This window comes from Mytilus galloprovincialis, chromosome 13 (assembly GCF_965363235.1).
Source record: "Mytilus galloprovincialis chromosome 13, xbMytGall1.hap1.1, whole genome shotgun sequence".
Lineage (NCBI taxonomy): Eukaryota > Metazoa > Mollusca > Bivalvia > Mytilida > Mytilidae > Mytilus > Mytilus galloprovincialis.
Window position 1 is genome coordinate 19,367,734 of NC_134850.1, and position 14,706 is coordinate 19,382,439.

At 31.5% G+C, this 14,706-nt stretch overlaps 2 long non-coding RNA genes across 2 annotated transcripts; one reads left to right on the plus strand and one right to left on the minus strand.

Annotated features, from left to right (window-relative positions):
* The first annotated feature begins 6,449 nt into the window (after positions 1-6,449).
* Positions 6,450-8,656, plus strand: LOC143057043 (uncharacterized). Its single transcript, XR_012972612.1, has 3 exons — positions 6,450-6,562; positions 7,359-7,556; positions 8,616-8,656. It is a non-coding gene; the product is annotated as an uncharacterized LOC143057043 (long non-coding RNA).
* Positions 8,657-11,809: 3,153 nt separating this feature from the next.
* Positions 11,810-14,045, minus strand: LOC143056420 (uncharacterized). The gene is made up of 2 exons (XR_012972329.1): positions 12,684-14,045; positions 11,810-12,260 (listed from the first exon to the last, which is right to left on the minus strand). It is a non-coding gene; the product is annotated as an uncharacterized LOC143056420 (long non-coding RNA).
* Between the last annotated feature and the right edge of the window lie 661 nt (positions 14,046-14,706).

A 14,706-nucleotide genomic window follows, 5' to 3' on the forward strand; every position in this document is an offset into this window, starting at 1 on the left:
AAAAACAACGGTTTAATCTGTATAAAAACGAGACGAGAAACACGTATGAACTACATAACAAACGACAACTACTGTACATCAGATTCCTGATTTAGGCAGGTGCAATTTTGTACCATACAAAATATAGATCAGGTATCTATTTTACGCTTAACTGTTTCAGTTCATCGACATTACATTTGTCGCGAAAAAAAAGTTTATTCCAACAGATATCCATGTTCAACTTGGTATTTTGGCAATATATAACTATATATAACCTTTTATTATCATTGATGTACAAAAACGCTAATTAAGTTGACAGACTGCGTTTTTACGTTTTAAACTTACTTTCAGCACAAGGAAAAGGAACATTTGTTCAAAAAGGCATAAATAGTCATGAATGACAAACTTTCATTTGTTAATGTCTTCTAAAATTATAAAGTTAACGCAGAGTAAACGCGTTTACTGTATGTGTCCGTTTAGAAGCGTGGTCGTTTCTAGTGCAGCATGTATTAAACTCGCAGCAAGCTCCAAGCAACGTCTTGCAAATTTGAAGTTCTACTTTCCTTTGAACTTAATTACGATTATACATTTGGGGAAAACAACAATTACCGATAACATTAGTGTAAAATTAACATGTTGACATATTTGTATGCTTGTTATATGAGATACTGTGGATTCATTTATTTTCGTGGGTATAACTTTTTTTTGGATTGAGGAAAACTTGCATTTTCGTGGATATTTAATTTCATGTGTTTGCTTATCTCTGCAGAAAATGATTATAGAGAATTTGTAACTGTTTGAACATTTGAATTCACGTGTCTCCTATACCCACAAAACCTACGGACATGGGTAAATAACGAATAATAATGATTCCATACCATACTTCCGAGAGGTCTGCTTTTCCATTTTATTATCTTCCGGTATATTTGAAAAAGAAGAGCGACAGATACCAAAGGAACATCCAAACTCATAAGTCGAAAACAAACTAACCATGGAAAAAATCGAATAAAGACAAGATAAGAAATAACTGGACACAAAGCATATTATTATAGGATTAAACACATTTTTTCTAGAGGTTATTGATGTGTAAACCGGGGCGGTTAACTCACAAACTGAATAAAAGTCCGAAGGACTTTTATGTCAAGTTTGTGAGTTAGAGACCAGGTTTACACATCAATAACCTCTAGAAAAAATGTGTTTAATCCTTATAATTCTTCAGCCAAACATACGCGATTATTAATTTACATTATTACTATGATGGCTACTATATGTACCATCAGAAGCACAATGACATGTCGTAACTAAGGAGTACGCCGCCATCTTGACTTTCTAAAAAACTTAAATGTTCGATAAATGTAACAGAATGTAAAATGAACTAGCACCTACCTCAAAAACTTCATTTTAATTAGATATTTTACGAATTTGAAGCGTACAAGTAACGAAATAATCTCCCGTCTGAAAGTTTTCAATCGTATTACGTCGTGTTTTGCCATGACGTAAATTCGCCAAATCATTCGTGAAATTTCCCGGAATTTTATTTAAATTTTATTTTTATACATTTTCGAAGCTTTAGTGCATTTATTTTATTTCATTTTTTTTTTGTTATATATGCATTAGAACAGAAAAAACTGTTATGCAATTGTTTTATAATCTCAACTTGATGAAATCCGAGTATCCCTGCAATAATGTGAATCGCGCATGAATAGATTACAAAAGTAGTTTCGGAAACATGGTTTATTGAAGTGTAAACCAAGAGAAAAATTCTACTTGACCAATCCAATTCAATTATTTATAGATATGCAAATGATATAAGAATTATTAGAAACTAATAAATGGTATCATAAATTATAAACCTATTTATCAAATGACAAATATATACAAAAGTTATATACCTCATTTTTTGTCAATACTACCCAAGACAGAGATAGTCGTATTGTCACAAAGTTTAGTAATTTAAGGCTTTTAATTCATTTCCACCTTGTAAGTGCGTGCTTTCACCTTTAAACTAGTTTGATTCAAACACCACTGGTGTCTTTTAAAGACGAAACCGGAGTCTTGCTTTAAAGGGGCCTCGGTGGCCAAGTAGGCTAAAGAGTCGAAATACTGTACCACTGGCCAGTTAACACTGATGTAGTGTTTTTCAGCCTTTCCGTCAATTGGTTGATCATAATTAAGGCCTTACAAACAGTGAAAATTATAATTATTATCTTTAAAAAAGACAAATTAGTTCACGAAACATATTTATCTACACAACCATACAGTGTTGAATTAAACTACAAAGAGACGTAAACCATATTTACATATGCTTTAAAATTCGTACTTGTCGAGTTCCACGTGCTCACTCAATTGCGACGATAAATCGCAGTAGAGGTTTCAGGTTGATGACATTATTATTTATACTTAGGAATATTGTAATGATTAAAAGATTGTCATACATTTAAGGAGAAATGAATAATGTCCCCATACATTTGATATGCCAAACGCTTTTTTCGTCTGCAAACGACTCATCAGTGAATCTTGAATGAAAACATATAAAAAATGCAAAATAAATTAAAAAAGTGGAGAATATTGATGACCCAAAATTCTATAAGGTTTTCTAAATACAACATGTAATTATGGAAATAAAGATGTCAATAATTATTCAGAAATTTAAAGTTTGTTAAACAGTTAATGTTATGACCATATGAATGACAATCCATTTAAAAATAATTATATGAGGTTCTTTTTTTTTATACTTTTAAATGTAACAGAAGAGTCGTATTACTCGAATTCTCTAAAAGAAAGACAATGAAGATCATGGCTAAAATATTTCTCAGATATCTGATCTACAATGTTACCCAGTTTTGAAGAGCTAAATTGTCAGCGCGTTATCCCTACAATGGCTTCTATTTTTACAATTAAAAAAAATAAACTGGTGTAATGGGGAGATAATTTTGAAAAAGAATAACTAATAAATATGCACAAAGAAACATAATGTATCAGTTTCATAACCACCTGTGTTCTACGTTATGGTAAGTTGATTCCGTCGTGTAATTGTTATACCGATTTGCGACCATTTGTTTGCATACTGTTTACCCAACGTTTATGTAGAACGCATTATTGAGTGCAATGAACCGTGTATACTTGCTGAAATGAATCTTTCTACGGCAAAGCATAGCAACTCCATTTCATTTTAATATCATCTTACATCAAGTGACATTTTTATAGTCGTCAGAAAATGAGGAAAGAGTACTAATGAGACATCTCTCCATCCTTGGCCGTGTTAACACCAAACGCAATATACAGTAAACATGTTTTCAATTAGTTTAATGTAATATACACTGGTTTCACATTCAATTTGTTCACATCTATACACCTGGTTTAGTTACCTTGCACACGTTGTGTTCACACTAATAAACTATATGTCATTTAAATGTTCATTACATCACTGGTGTTAAACTGATAACCGTAACTGGAATTACGACGATCCCAATATGGCGACGGCAGAAATAGGTAAAATCTTTTCAGTCATTTTTCCCAAATGTAGCATGTTTTTGTCAATAGTTACTCAGCTTCAAGGTTTTTCTTTACCATTACATCATGTTTGAATCGTAACGGTGCACTAAAAATTGTCTAAGCGCTTAAAAAATTGCCGTGGAAAATCGTAATTTCGGTAATACAAAATGAGAAGATAATTGTAATTGGATAGTGTTTGATTGATATTGACACTAAAAACTGTTTAAAATATCTAATAGCATATGATAAAAATATGGTGATGAATTAATCACGGAAACGTTATTAGTGAAAAGCATGGTCCAAGGCATAGTGAAAGGCAGTATATAATAATTAAACTGATTGACATTAGTTTAAATCTACCGCAAGCAAAATATATTTTTAATGGCACTAAACGGGCTCCGTACATTTTCCAGACAACCACATTGGAATTTTAATCATTATACGCTGCATAAGTGAAAAGCATGGTCTAAGGCATAGTAAAAGGCAGTATGTATTATAACTTGAAATCAACATGCCTGTATCGCCATTATAGTTATCAATCAATTGGGTAGCCTGACATTATGACTATTTATTAAAGCAAATAAATATAATTGTTATCTGTATATTGACTTACATATTTGATTTAATGAGACCCTTTAATCAGTTCGGCTTGGGTAACAGACTTAATTTTAAAGTACGTTTTGACAACAATTTGATTTGATTTTCCCTGTAGGATTTGGTAAGTTTTGTACTGAATATCGAATATGAATTTTTAAGGCTATTTGTGTATTACTTAAATCCGATCTCTCCAGTCACACTAATTTACGAAGAAGAATGAATTTGCCTAACATGTCCTCAAAGTCATACCAATAAGAAGTTACAACAACACTGAACTCCGATGAAAAATTCAAAACGATTAGTTCCTCATCAAATCGCAAAATCAAAAGCTCAAACACATCAAACGAAAGGACGACAACTGTCCTATTCCGGACTTGTCACAGGCGTTTTCTTATGTTGAATGTGGTGGATTAAACCTCACACTAGTATGAAAGTCGTATAACATGCTATTATATTGACAACAATGTATAAACAAAACAAACAAACATAATAGGTATAAATGTCAACAAATTGGGGTACAGCAGTCAATGTTGTCTTATTCTCTTGATCACTAAAAAAACCCAGATATATAAACAAACATTTATCATGACACAATAACATATAGCTTATTCCAGCAAATGCCAATGTTGGTAAGGTTGCAATACATAAATATACGTTAAAGTTCATATATTTAATGTACAAATACGCTAAATACGTTGACAGACTGCGTTTATATATTTTAAAGTTACTTTTAGAACAATGAATAGAATGATTTGTTAAATGAGGCATTTTTGGTCCTGAATGGAATAAGTATTTGTTTATGTCTTCAAAAATATCAAGTTGACGCAAAATATTAGTTGTATGTTTTCGTTTAGTGGCGAGCATGTTTCGAGTTCAGAATATCGTGTATTAAACTCGCGACAAGCTATAAGCAACATACTACAAATTTGTTTTGATATATATTTTTATTATGTCATAGAATAATGTTCAATCAGTCTGTGACACAATAATAAATTTTTATTATTTATGTATTCCTACTTTCCTAAAAACGTGCGTGTCAGACGTACCGTAAAAAAAGGAATTATCTGTCACTTCTTATTTGGAGTATTATGCCCGGATGGAGTTACACCGCGGACTGTAAACTTTTATGAATATAAATACGGCTCAGCGGGTCATTTTATTTAAAAGCAAGATTTATAATTAAAAAAAACATTTACATAGTGTAACAATTGTATGCTGAGATATGTATATGCATAGTATATGGGTCATTCCCAAAAGCGCCATAACTGTTCGATATCATGTGCAAAAAAATGAAAGCGACATCTTGCGAAACCATAAAACAGTGCATGAAACAAATTTGATTTAAGAAGAAAAAAATAATAGAACAAATTCAAAAGGTCTACCAACAGAGTAGTGGAAAGATTTAATTAAAAAAAAAAACCGCAAAATAGAGTACGAAGGTGGATAACCCCAAATTTAAAAACAGGTTAGCCAAATACATAAATTAAATCTTCCTGAGATAAAAAAAAAATTAAAACAAATCCTTAGTATTTTCATAATCGAAAGTTTGTTAAACATTCAATTTTTGATTATTACCAAAACAATGACAATCCATTTCAACGTTATTACTCGATTTTTTTTTAAAAGATAGTCATTAATTATATGTATATATTACCAAGATGTATGACCTAACTCACATACATTACATTTTAATTTAAAATGGAGTTACTTTTCTTTGCGAGGGATATTTGATTTCAACAATTATACACGGTTCATTACACTACCTTATACGTTCTACACAAACGTTAAGTAAACATTATGTAAACAAGTCCGTATTAAAATTAGACGACGGACTCATTCTACCATAACATAGAGCCCCGGGGTAGCTATGAACTTGTCATGTTATTTTTATTTTTACATTGTTAATTATAATGACATATCAATGTCACATAATTTTACCGTCCCTCTAACGTAAGTGAATCATTTATTTATTTTCCGTAAATGATGAAAACAATTGGTTGTAGAATTTATTATTTAAATGATTTCTATGCAGTAGTTGTCTCAAGATTTATCATGTTTTGTTCGTTATGGCATTCGGTATTATTAATTCATCTTTACACATTTATGAAACAAATTATAAATGCCACACAAACAAGCTGTCGATTTTATTGTATGACATATGTTATTTATGCGTTTAAGTTTTCTTATGTATCTACGCAACAGGTTTACGCCGTTAAGTGTTCAAACGCTTCATTTTGTTTTCAATTCCAATTTTATTTTTGTATTATACTGAAAATTATGAGATGAGATGGGTTAAACATTTGTACACGACATTTTGGTTTAACTGAACTATTTTTAAAAGTAGTGTCGAAAATCTATTTATAGAGGATTTTGTCATTCAACGTAATAAATGTGTTGAAGTTTGATAAAAATACTTCCTTGTTGAAATTTCCTTTTCCTACTGCAAAACAGATTTGTGATTAAGGGATTACACAAAAGCATACCTATTAAGGTAATTTAGAATATACATGTTACTGTAGTCCCGTTATAAGTCTGGGCAGTATGGGCTTTGCTCATTGTTGAAAGCCTTACGGTGACCTGTAATTGTTAATGTCTGTGTCAGTTTGGTCTTTTGTTGATAGTTGTCTCATTGGCAATTATACCACATCTTCTTTTTTATATTCACGTTATCAGTTGTGGTTATCTTATTCCTGATTGTATATGATGCTAGATATCCTGCATATTGTCAAACATACGTCAAAAACAACCTAACAATCCCAAGGTAAAATAAAAACCAGTCAAACACAAACAACAATGTTCGTACAAAACACAGCAGCTTTATTCGAATGTCCCCTTTTACCCGCCTGCACTCTCTCTCTAACAACAACAAATAACCAAATCAAATGTATGGTGACATAAAGTTGTTAATTTTGGTGTCGTTTGGTCTCTTATGGGGAATTGTATCATTGGCAATTAACTACATTTTCTGGGTTTTTTTTACACAACCATAGGAACAATTAAATTGAAAATTGAAATCTGTAAAAAATCTGTGAAAGCATTTTATGCGTTACAATGTATGTGAAAGTCTTACACAGTCAAAACAGTAACCTTTTTATAGAACTGTTTTAAAGCGAGAATCATTATCTGCCAGAAAAAAAGAAAACTAATGCATTTCAGTGAGAACGTTTCTAAATCTTTTAGTTATCTTAAAAAAAGATGCAAATACTTAAGAACATTATTTAATTTAATCTGTCTAACGCAGATCACATGATTCGTGTGTTACTTAGCTGTACTTTTTCGTATTGTAGCAGTGGTGAAATTTCATATCACAGCATCCAGAATGGAAGATACATATATGAGAATGTTATCCTTAGTCGGAAAGTTTGGGGACAAGAAATTCACAGATGCTCTTGAGTTGCATGTTTCGAGTCCAGATAAGTCCAAAGAATTGTACAAGAAAAAGAAAGAATTAAAGGATTTCCTTCAGCAGATTGATCAAATTCAAGGTTAGATATAATATAAAAATGTTATAAAACACGACGGGTACAACATGGGAATCAAGATCTGCTTACCCGTCTAGAGCACCTTAGATTACCCCCAGTTGTTACTTGTGTTTGCCTGAAAGGTTTGCCTAGCTACAAAAAATAGGTTCAATCCATAATTTTCTACATTAGAAAATGCCTGTACCAAGTCAGGAATATGACAGTTTTCCTCGGAGTTCAGTATTTTTGCGATTTTACTTTTTTCATCATTTTTTCTTTCTACGTTGTGTTTTATGTACTTTATTTGTCTTTTTCTTTTTTAGCCATGTCGCTTTCCATTTATTTTCATGACCCTCCATATCTTTCGCTCTTCTCTTATAAATAGTATGCCGTACATTGGGTTATTTTGGTTTTAGTTTTATTTTGTTTTATTTGATGCCTCCAATGAAAGTGCTAAAATTAAACCAACGAAAATGCAGCAATACTTAAAATTGAAACGCCAAAATCGCGTACTACAATATTTAAGTGTGAATTGTTGAGGAAAAACGTTTTTACATGTATATGTTCGGTTTATGTCCTACAATGCTAAAATTGCAAAGTGTTTTAGCAAAGTTTTCATGAGTTAATCAGTATTCTTTTTTTCTCGCAAAAATTGAAAATGACTGAGCTGGCCAAATTTTAGATTTTTCAATAACTTTAAATCGTTTATTTACATTGGTGCTAAAAATATAACATGGCCTATCAAAATGCCTTTGAAATATGTTTCTATTACCCAGTTTCACAATCATAGGTATTGATTTTTAAAACAAGTGTATAATAAAACAATTAAATATGTCTGCTGGTGTTCACGATACTTTTTACGGTACCCAAACTGGTCATATTCAATATACCATAAACAAACATATTATTGTGAATTTCAATGATGTTTGGCAGATGATGTGTCGTACTTTTAATCTTGTTCTTTTTGAAATTTGTATTTGTGTTTATGACCGATCTTAAAGTTTAAGCTTATTTCAATTCATATTAAGAATAATTAATAATTATAGTTTTCTACATGCTTTCCATATTCTCTTTACATTACAGAAAGATTTAAGCTTGTCAATTTCTACGACTATGCTTGTGGTAAAGTATGTTTGCTGTTGCATAAATGTTTTGAGTCTATAGGTGTTAGTAATAAGGTTGCCTACGGTGTATTCGAATGCGCAGGACTTAAGAATGCTCATGTTTGGTTGTATGTTGGAGATCATTTAGTGGATAACACATACGTTAGTTTGACAATGGAAGATTTTGTTGCAGTGAAAATGGCAATGAAATATATGGAAACCGATCCAGATACCGTCACGGATCTTTTTCTTGGCGACGAAGACACTCGAAAAGTAGGCATTGCCGACCACTCTACCAAAGCTTTCAAATGGGAATTACTAAATCCAGATAAAATAGTTATCAAAAGTACCAGGATTATAATTTTATACGCCAGACGCGCGTTTCGTCTACATAAGACTCATCAGTGACGCTCAGATCGAAATAGTTAAAAAGCCAAATAAATACAAAGTTGAAGAGCATTGCAATTATGAAAAATAAAATTCGGTTCAAGCACTACTTTGTTGTCATGAAGGAATTTATGGCTCAGAGATATAAAGTACAAATTGATATTTCACCAGAAGCTTATGAAGCATGTTGGAACTGCAATGAAAAGTCCGATAAATTATTGAAGTGTGTAAAATGTAAAGTCGCCTTGTATTGTCGTAGAGAATGTCAGAAACTAGATTGGAAAAACATACATAAATTGATTTGTTTACCACCGAATACATTTTAGAACAGCCTTCGATTCTAGATTTTAACATGGATCTATTCAAAACATTTTTTATGTCATTATTACATCATATACATTGTCCTCTACGGCTACAGGTCACATTGCATACCGCTTAAAGATAGAGGAACTTGTGATACATTTTGTTTTTCTTTTCTATAACAAATAGAACCTTAAAAAATGTTTGTAATAGACGTGCATGCAATAGATCAACATATAATATGTAATCGAACAAATGGATGAGATTTAATTTTTTTTCTAGTATCCTTAGATTATCATATTTAAAAAAAATTCTAATTGAATAAGCACAAGTAATTACTCTATGTTTATTAAACTAACATAGGAATGTCTCATAGACATGAAACAGTGTCCAGCTGTTTAAATCAGTAGCTTATGGCGCTTGCACAAAAACATCGTCCGTTTTTTTTTGTTTTTTTTTTTCTTAAGTTTTTTTTTTAAATTTTATAACCATGAGAATATTGAAAATGGCAAATGTTGACATGTTAGTGCATTTAAATGACTGATATGTGTGAAAATTTAGGACAAAGATAAACAATTGATATTAAATATCACACCTGAAAGAAAAATTTGACATTCATTTATTTCTTTATCTGTAATCTGGAACATAACAGATAATTGTGTAACTATTTTACAAAAAATTCAAATAAGTAAAATTCGTACGCTTTGGAAGTACACGGAAACACTGTTGTATTTACACTTCTAGCAAATGAGATACCGAATTTACGTCACGATCTATAACCATTTGTCGTTAATTTTTTTTATATAAATAAGGCCTTTAGTTTTCTCGTTTGAACTGTTTTACATTGTCATATCGAGGCCTTTTATAGCTGACTATGCGGTATGGGCTTTGCTCTTTGTTGAAGGCAGTACGATGACCTATAGTTGTTAATGTCATTTTAGTCTTTTGTGTACAGTTGTATTTGACATTGGCAATCATACCACATCTTCTTTTTTATATACACATGACGAATATAGCTATAGGAGCCGGAATATTTTTTTTTCTCGGCAGTTATTTCTTTCTAGGCAACCACAGCCATGTAACATCATAAGTTTCATTTATTATACTGAATATCATTATGTTAGATCGTATTGTTTCCCTTTAAAATGTTAGATCACAACAAAGATATCTAGTTGTTTTGATTGGTTTTCCTGTACGAAGAGGTTGACTGTGCATGCATATTCAGTTGTTCATGTCAGTTATTGTTTTCGGTGTATTCTAATATAAAGGTATAAAAATTTCAACGAAAGGTGTATCTTTATAATATATGATTTTAAAAGTAGGCGTGATTTTTTTTCTTTGAACATATATTACATGCATACTTGATATGTAATCATGTTTCTCTATGTGTGCTGGGCCTGCACCAATAACATATACTTTGATTTGTTTTCGTCATCATAATGTTCATTTGTTCTCGTGATCAACTTCCGATTAAAATGTTTACTTATATCAAACGGAAGTTATACAATTCATGATATTAGTTGTGTGTTAAATTTTACCATTGTCGTTTCAACAATAAAGGTCTTCAGTTGTATATTTTTGGTCTGTATTTGAAGTTTTATTTTCCCAGCCTGATCTGCTATGATTTCAAATTAAGCTCTTACATTTGAATTTGATAAGGACAACTGTATAAAATAATACCATGCAGCTAGTTTTCTGTATAAAAAGTGATGAGAATCGTTGATCTTTTTGATGTAGGAAATTTGGGAACAATATTTTTTAAATAAGCTTTGAAAGAATAAAATGTCTAAGTCAATATGTGTTCTTTTCAATAACTGCACTTTGAATGTTCATAATCAGATGATAGTTATTAATAATTGCAACAGAAACTGTAAACTGCATATATCGGGGGGGGGGGGGGTGTATTTTTTTCCTGAACCTCTTTGGACTAAATTTTCGTAAATATGTATTCCGGTGACGTATACATCCAGTAAAACTATAAAGGCTTTCATATGGATACTCTTTGCAGACATCGTGTAACCTTGCTACATGTACGGAATCGACTAGTTTCATATCATTGTCAATTTACTCCAGGTTTTAAAAAAAATATCGACAGGTTGTCAAATCAATGGTAGGACATTAGGTACTGCATCATGTCAGAACAACTAAAATAAGTGCTAGACCTAAATCGCTGCAATTTTGGAAGAATCAAATGTTTTTCTATTATTTTGTCAAGTATAGAAACATACAACTGTTACAATACATTTTTACCCCAAATTGCACGGATTGTCAGCTTGAGTGTACTTGTTTAAGTTGATCTGACTTGGTTAAGTACAACCATGTTCTACAACAGATTAGGTAGTCTGTCAAAAAATTATACATAAAGTCGAAAGTAATATGAATACTTGACTCGGCATACAATCTGCGGGTCAATCACAGATGATGACATCAGCAGGCAAAACTCTTAGCTGTTAGGATGAATACATGTAATCCGCAATCAATAAAAAATTGTAATCAAGTATTTTAAGCAAATAGAATAAATACTAGTGTGTACAACTGTAGGCACAGTTTGGCAACAACTACTTTACTTTTACCACTGAAAGGCATGACTCTGCATTTATCTTAACATTTGTCCCAGGCATAACGTATATGGTATCACCAATATCCAATTCAATGGCAAAGCTTCCAGATACTGAACGGTCAGCAATATCTTTGGAATACATGTTTTGTATAAATAGCATGTTTATTGTGTTCTTCTTGATATCATAGAAACTATAAGGAGATATGCCACGCATTAAAACCATTATGATATAAAGTCCAGGTTTTTCGCAAATAAAAACTCCCGTTGATAGCAATCCAGCCGTATTTGAAATTCCTGCACTTGTTCTTATGATGTTGTATTTTATAACTTGAGTGTGGTTGTAACTAACTGCTGTTGTGCTACAAGCTGTAACCATTACTTCAAATAAAACAAAAAACAAACAATAAATTAATTATATACGACAAACCATGATCATAGTGTAACTCCGCCATATTTAGTATGTGTTTGATAAATGTCAGGAAACATGGAATTCTGTGTCCGTTTGTTGCTGTCTATAGTTTTAGTTTTTAGGATGTGTTTACTAACGATAACAAATCGTCTTTTTAATTTGTACATATATCATTTGTTTTATAATACGTTATGTAGAAGCCTGTTTACTGCTTACTATAAGGTATGGGGTTTTGTTCATTGAAGAACGACCACGATTTTTAAATTTAATGTAATTGTATCATTCCGCACCTTCTTATTTTTGAGTATGTGTAATTGTGTAAATAGACGAGTTTTCTAGATAAGGCAATATTAGCGTTTATCTTGAATTACATGTACTATTATTGTACCTACCCCTTTGATTTACATTATTTATTTTGGAAAACAGTCCGCTATATGTCACATTATTTCGAAGTTCTAATTGGTGCAGGTATGTATTTGTATGATTTTGTCCATCTTCCAATTTCTTCAAACTGTTTTCCGTAGTACTGTATCTTTCTTTAGCAATACTTTCTGACTGATTCATATTATTTTGAATTTGGCTGATGGACAATGTATTGTTTGTAACGTAATGTTCTGTTGTTTGTGTTTTCGTATATAAAGCTAACAAGTCCTGACTTCTAGACTGACTAATGCTTTCCAACTGTTGGAACTTTGAGATTAAGATCAGCACTTCTTTTTGTAGAGAGTTAAAGGTCTGAAGTTGAGTTTCATTCCACAGATTGCTAAAGTCAACTATTTCCTGTTGCAGTTGATTTAAACTTTGATCTGTTTTGTTACAGGTATCGTAAAACTGGCTTAGACTCTTATCTGTTTGATTTTGTCGGTCTTCCAATTTCTTCAAACTTTTTTCCGTCGTATCGAGTTTTTCTTTCGAAATGAGTTCTGAGATGTTCATGTATTTATGAATTTGACCTATTGATAATGTATTGTTCGTAACATAGTTTGCTGTTGTTTGTGTACTCCTGTATAACGCTAAAAAATCCTGACTTCTAGCTTGACTACTGGTTTCCAATTGGCTTGTTTTCAAATTTAAGGTTTGCACTTCATTTGTCAGAGAGTTCAATGTCTGGAGTTTGTTTACCGTCTTCAGATTACGTAAGTCACCGACTTCCTGTTGCAGTTCATTAAGTCGCTGATCTGTTTCGTTACAGGCATGGTATAACGCATTGTTTTTTGTTTCCAGGGCACTTAACTTCAGTTCAATATCCAAGGTTCTTTTAAATAGTGGCTGAATTGCCTCGCTATCCGCTGGACATGAACATGTATTGTTAATCGGTGAGGCAGTTATCTGTTCCACCGACGATATTCTACTTTCAAGCTGTTTTATGTAGCTTTCCATTTGAGACATTTTGCTATCCTGATTAACAGAACCTTGGCGTTTTTCAAGTTCGGCTACCTTTTGTTCTAGTTGATATCGATGTTGTTTTTCGTCCGACAAAAGTTCTATCAGAGTCAGGAAATGTTGATCGGTTATAACAGAACCACCAATAAGTTTGGAAGAAGGAGTACTTTCATCCAAAAGGAAACCGCGAGTGAACAAGCTTTTGTACATAATAAGCACACTCAAAATAAACCAGCGGGTTACTTTCATTTTTGTTTAAGAACCAACAGTCTCTGAATAATTAAATTTTAAATATCAAATCCGTCAGTTGAATGATGTTCATACATAACTTGATAAACATAAACGTTATCATAAAAGTTTATCTTGCAATTTACTTTTATCATAGTGTGGTAATTATTCACACTGAAACTATGCAGATGTCCTATATATTGATTCGATTTTTTCATTATCATTGTTAAATACACATGGTTTGTAATTGTATAGGCTAACTTTATTATGTATAGTGTTTTCAAAATTCAATATAATTAAATGAATTACAATTTCTTTTTCAACTGTATAGTTACATTCATGATTACACCACTTTCTAAACTGATTAAGGATTAATTTGGCAAGTTAACATGATAACATCTGATTATGATAATTTTTTGAAATAACCCATTTCAGTGATGTTTATTAATGAAAGCTCATAAAAATTATTACAATAATATTTTGTTGTATATAATCACATGTATGTCGATATTAAATATTTCAATATTTTTAAAGACACAAAACTTCTGTAAAAAGTTATATATTTATTGATCTGAATAATAAAAAAATTCTGGCATGAGATATTCATCTTATTTATAAGGTATTGACCATGAACATAAGTTTAGATTTTTTAATCAGAACGTAATCAGGATTCAAAGGTACGGAGTGTATATCTCCCAATTGATACGATTTTCCCGGGCTTGTATGTCCTATCATGATTTCCTTGTCAGAGGGTTGCTGCACACTTGGAAGCTATTAAAGCAAGAGTTTCAAATGGTGAAGTTG